Here is a 5,876-nt window from a genome sequence, read left to right on the forward strand (position 1 = left end):
ACAGCTTTCAAGCAAGTTCGGGCAAGGCCCCCTTTGAAATTCTATATGGCAGGAAGTGCCGTACCCCTCTCAACTGGTCTGAAACCGGTGAACGTCAGCTGCTGGGTAATGACTTAATCACAGAAGCAGAAGAAATGTGCAAAGTCATTCGTGATAACCTCAAAGCAGCTCAATCCCGCCAGAAGAGCTACTATGATAGTAAGCACCGTGATCTGGTTTTCGAGATCGGAGATCATGTTTACCTCCGCGTCTCTCCCATGAAAGGTACTCGTCGCTTCGGTATCAAAGGGAAGCTTGCCCCTAGATACGTGGGACCTTTCAAGATTGTCAGCAAGAGAGGCGACCTCGCCTATCAACTCGAGCTTCCTTCAAACTTTGCAAATGTTCATGATGTGTTCCATGTCTCTCAGCTTCGAAAGTGCTTCAAGACTCCTGACCGCACCGTCAACTTCGAGGACATTGAGCTCCAAGAAGATCTCTCTTATCGTGAGCACCCAGTTGCTATTCTTGAAGAGACTGAACGCAAGACTCGCAACAAGTCAATCAAATTCCTCAAAGTTAAGTGGTCTCACCATTCCGACCGTGAAGCCACCTGGGAACGCGAGGATCACCTCCGTTCTGAGTACCCGGAGTTCTTTCAGTCCTAGATCTCGGGACGAGATCTTTTCGTAGTGGTGGAGTGTTGTAACGCCCCAGATGTAACTTTCCCTACTTGTACTCCAACTCTTGCCGTTTCCGGTGTCAAGTTATATTTATTTCTCGGGTTCGGGTCCTTGTCTCCGTGTGTTGTTTTCGTTTTCATGCATCTCATACCATGTCATCACGTGCATTGCATTCGCATACATGTTCATCTCATGCATTCGAGCTTTTTCCCCGTTGTCCGTTTTGCATTCCGGCGCTTCGTTCTCCTCCGGTGGTCGTTTCTAGTCTTCTTTCGTGTGTGGGGTTTAAACATTTCCGGATTGGTCCGAGACTTGCCAAGCGGCCTTGGTTTACTACCGGTAGACCTCCTGTCAAGTTTCGTATCATTTGGACTTCGGTTGATACTCCAACGGTTAACCGAGGGACCGAAAAGGCCTCGTGTGTGTTGCAGCCCAACACCCCCCAAATTTGGCCCAAAACCCACCAAACTCTGCTCCATGTCCTAGAGCGTTCGATCACGATCGTGTGGGCGAAAACCGCACCTCATTTGGACTCTCCTAGCTCCCTCTATGCCTATATATACACCCCTCCGTTTTCGGATCTCTCCCTCTCCCCGAAACCCTAAAAAAAAAGCAGATCAAACCTCCCCGCACCGACGGACACGTCCGCCCCCAGCCGGACGCGTCCGCCGCCGCGCCCTCGCCCAACCACCGCGTGCCACGTGGACCGCCGCCGCCGCCGCCGCCGCGGGCCGGGAGGCCCGGATCCGGCCCCCGCGACCCGGCTCCTCCACGCGCGCCCCGCCGCCTCCTTCCTCCGCGCGCGCCGCCGCCTCTTCGGGCTCCGGCGACCGGAGCCGCCGTCGTCGCCGCGGGTCTCTCCGGCGAGCCCGAGGCCGGCCGCCGCCCGCACCTCCTCGCCGGCGCGCGGGCCGCCACCGCCGCCGCCGGGCGCTGCTCCGGCCTCCCCCGACCTTCCCGGCGCCGCCCCGGCCTCTCCCCGCTGCTCCGGCCGCCTCCACCGGCTCCGGCGAGCCGTCCCCGGTGAACCTCGGCTTCCGTGCTCCGGCGGTGAACAGTAACCGCCAGATCTGGAAACCCTAGATCCGGTTGACTTTCCCTCTCCCCCTTATTTTTTCGAGCTAACTTTGACTGCTCGTATCTCCGCAACCGTAGCTCCGTTTTGGGCGTATGATATATCAAAATCTTCGTCTCGACATGTACATCATTTCATTCCATTGCATCATTTGCATTTGAGGTCATCTTGATACCCAAAATGCTGTTAGAAGGAGGCTTCGTGAGTTAAATTGCAGATCCGTTAGTTCATCATGCACTTTTGTCATTTTTGCTATATTTAATCCGTGCATGATATGCCTGTGCCCCTTTGGGATGAATTGTGAAGCATTTTGTCTTCTTTCCAGAGGTGCCTCCCATGCATTTTTAGGATGTGTGTGTTGTCTTGTGCAAGCTTGCGAAGAGAGGTACCTGAGATTGCAGATTTCAGGGACTTAGTGATTTTCACTAAGTCTGGGATATTTTAGTTCATGAGGCTATATGTCCAGCTTGTTTCCTAGCGATCCGTGCCTCTTTTGAGGATGATCAGTAAGGGAGTTTTGATATTTATGTTATGCTCTATCCATCCATGTCCTTGTTGGCATTTGTGGAGTGCTCTAGGTTGACTCAATCGAGCTCAACTTTTGCTTCGTTGTTAATCTGGGCAGATCGTCAACTTGTTTGCGATTTCGCCGATGCTACCGTTAGTGTTCCATGCATGCTATGCCTTCGTTCTTGCCATGTGTAGCTAGCACTTTGTGCCTTCTTGCTGGTTATATGATTTCCTTGCCATGACTTGCACCGTAGTGAGTGCATCGAGCTCGTTTACATGCCTTCGTGAGTTAAATTTCAGCATGTCTCAGTTTTCACTAAGTCTGAAAACTGATTGTGTTCGAGCGATGTTCGTGAGCTCGGTAGAGTATTTTGTGAACCCTTTTGGCCCCAGGTCACTTTGGGTGTTTTATTAAGCTTGTTGAGTAGCTCCATGCCATGTTCTTACTTGTCATGTTCAGATTTTCTATCATGTTGTTTTGCTGCTCCGAAGAGAGCATCGTGATCTGAAATTTCAGACTAGTGTTAATTTCACTAAGTCTGAAATCTGTTTTGCATTTGCGTTTTAGCCATGCTTGTTTGAACCTCTTAATGGATGAATTTGCCTATGGCTCAGTGCTAGTGTTTTGTCAACCATCTTGTGTACATCACTGCCATGTATTTTGTTTTCTTGTTTGGTGGCTGTAGCATGTTCATTTCGTTGCATTTAGATGCCTACTTGCTGTTAATCGCAGACCGGTGTCATATCTTAAAACGCTTGCCATTTCTAAACCGTAGCTCCGATTCCTTTGATCTTTATATCGTTTTCAAGCGATTTCATCCCCTCTATCCAGTGGCACACTTGGTTTTCCAAGATGAGGCCAGGTTCATGCATTTCCTGTCATATCTTGCATTTTGCATCCCGCATCGCATCCCGCATAGCATATCGTCATTTCATCATATTGCTTGGACTTGCCCGTGGTTGATTGTATCCTTGTTGCTTGTTTGTCTTGTTGGGTAGAGCCGGGAGACGAGTTCGCTACCGAGGAGCCCGTTGAGTTTGCTTGTGAGGATCCAGTCAACTCTGACAACTGTGCAGGCAAGATGATCATACCCTCGAAATCACTACTATCTTTGCTATGCTAGTTTGCTCGCTCTTTTGCTTTGCCACTGCTACGATGCCTACCTTTTTGCTTGTCAGCCTCCCAATTGCCATGTTGATCCCCTAACCCACCATTGTCCTAGCAAACCGTTGATTGGCTATGTTACCGCTTTGCTCAGCCCCTCTTATAGCGTTGTTAGTTGCAGGTGAAGATTGGAGCCGTTCCTTGTTGGAACTTTTATTTACTTGTTGGGATATCACAATATATCTTACTTAATTAATGCATCTATATACTTGGTAAAGGGTGGAAGGCTCGGCCTTATGCCTGGTGTTTTGTTCCACTCTTGCCGCCCTAGTTTCCGTCATATCGGTGTTATGTTCCCGGATTTTGCGTTCCTTACACGGTTGGGCTATTATGGGAACCCCTTGACAGTTCGTCTTAAGTAAAGCTCTTCCAGCAATGCCCAACATTGGTTTTACCATTTGCCACCTAGCCTTTTCTTTCCCTTGGGTTCTGCAGACTCAAGGGTCATCTTATTTTACCCCCCCCCCCCGGGCCAGTGCTCCTCTGAGTGTTGGTCCACCTGTCAGCTACCGGTGGCTACCAGGGGCAACTCTGGGCTGGCCTACCCGTACCTAGGACAATCTGAGTGTGCCCTGAGAAAGAGATATGTGCAGCTCCTATCGGGATTTGTCGGCACATTCGGGCGGTGTTGCTGGTTTAGTTTTACCCTGTCGAAATGTCTTGTTGTACCGGGATACCGAGTCTGATCGGAATGTCTCGGGTGGAGGTCTATTCCTTCGTTGACCGTGAGAGCTTGTCATGGGCTAAGTTGGGACTCCCCTGCAGGGATTGAACTTTCGAAAGCCGTGCCCGCGGTTATGGGCAGATGGGAATTTGTTAACGTCCGGTTGTAGAAAACCCGAAGTCGACCTTATTTAAAATACACCAACCGCGTGTGTAACCGTGATGGTCTCTTCTCGGCGGAGTCCGGGAAGTGAACACGGTGTTGGAGTTATGCTTGACGTAGGTAGTCCAGGATCACTTCTTGATCATACTTTATCGATCGTGCTTCGCCTTCTCTTCTCGCCCTCTTTTGCGTATAAGTTAGCCACCACATATGCTAGTCGATTGCTGCAGCTCCACATATATTTGCCTTATCCATTCCTATGAGCTTAAATAGTCTTGATCGCGAGGGTGCGAGATTGCTGAGTCCCTGTGGCTCACAGATGCTATAACTCCAGATGCAGGTCCAGGTGATTTCGCTCCAGGTGACGATTACGAGCTCAGGTGGGAGTTCGATGAGGACTCTCAGCGTTACTATGTGTCTTTTCCGGATGATCAGTAGTGGTGCCTAGTTGGGGTTGTCGATTCAGGACCTTGTCGCATGTTGGGTTCTTTTCTATTTTGGCGCCGTAGTCGGGCCATGAGTGTTTGTTTGATGGATGTTATTTATGTGCTCTGATGTGACGTGGCGAGTGTAAGCCAACTATGTTATCTCCCCCTTTTATTATATATATTACATGGGATGTTGTAATGATTGCCTGACTTGCGACATTGCTTTCAATGCGGTTATGCCTCTAAGTCGTGCCTCGACACGTGGGAGCTATAGCCGCATCGAGGGCGTTACATCATCCTCTTATTAAAAAGCACCAGTTGGACAGCACCGCTGTCATTTGCATTCATTACTGTTAGTTTACATTGAGTATGACTTGACTGGATCTCTTTTACCATGAATTACAATGTCTAGTCAGTCCTTGATCTTTAAACGTGCTCTACATTTATGTTTTGCGGTCTCAGAAAGGGCTAGCGAGATACCATCTTGTTATATCATATTATGATTGTTTTGAGAAAGTGCTGTCATCCGAGATTTATTATTATTGCTCGCTAGTTGATTATGCTATTGACATGAGTAAACATGAGACCTAAGAGTTATTGTGAATATGGTTAGTTCATAATCTTTGCTGAAAACGTGAATGCTAGCTTTACATATTTACAACAACAAGAGCAAACAGAGTTTGTAAAAGTTTTTCTTTATCACTTTCAGTTTGTCAACTGAATTGCTTGAGGACAAGCAAAGGTTTAAGCTTGGGGGAGTTGATACATCTCCGTCGTATCTACTTTTCCAAACACTTTTGCCCTTGTTTTGGACTCTAACTTCCACGATTTCAATGGAACTAACCCGGTGTGACACTGTTTACAGCAGAATTGCCATGGTCTTATTTATGTGCAGAAACAAAAGGTCTTGGAATGACCTGAAACTCCACGTAGATTATTTTTGGAAATAATAAAAAATACAGGCAAAGAATCAAGGCCAGGGGGCCACACCCTAGCCACGAGGGTGGGGGCGCGCCTGCCCCCCTGGGCGCGCCCCCTGCCTCATGGGCCCCCTAGAGCTCCACCGACCTCAACTCCAACTCCATATATTCGTGTTCGGGGAGAAAAATAGAGGAGAAGGATTCATCGCGTTTTATGATACAGAGCCGCCGCCAAGCCCTAAACTCTCTCTGGAGGGCTGATCTGGAGTCCGTTCGGGGCTCCCAAGAGG

The sequence above is a fragment of the Triticum aestivum genome, chromosome 1A (genome assembly GCF_018294505.1).
Source record: "Triticum aestivum cultivar Chinese Spring chromosome 1A, IWGSC CS RefSeq v2.1, whole genome shotgun sequence".
Classification (NCBI taxonomy): Eukaryota; Viridiplantae; Streptophyta; class Magnoliopsida; order Poales; family Poaceae; genus Triticum; species Triticum aestivum.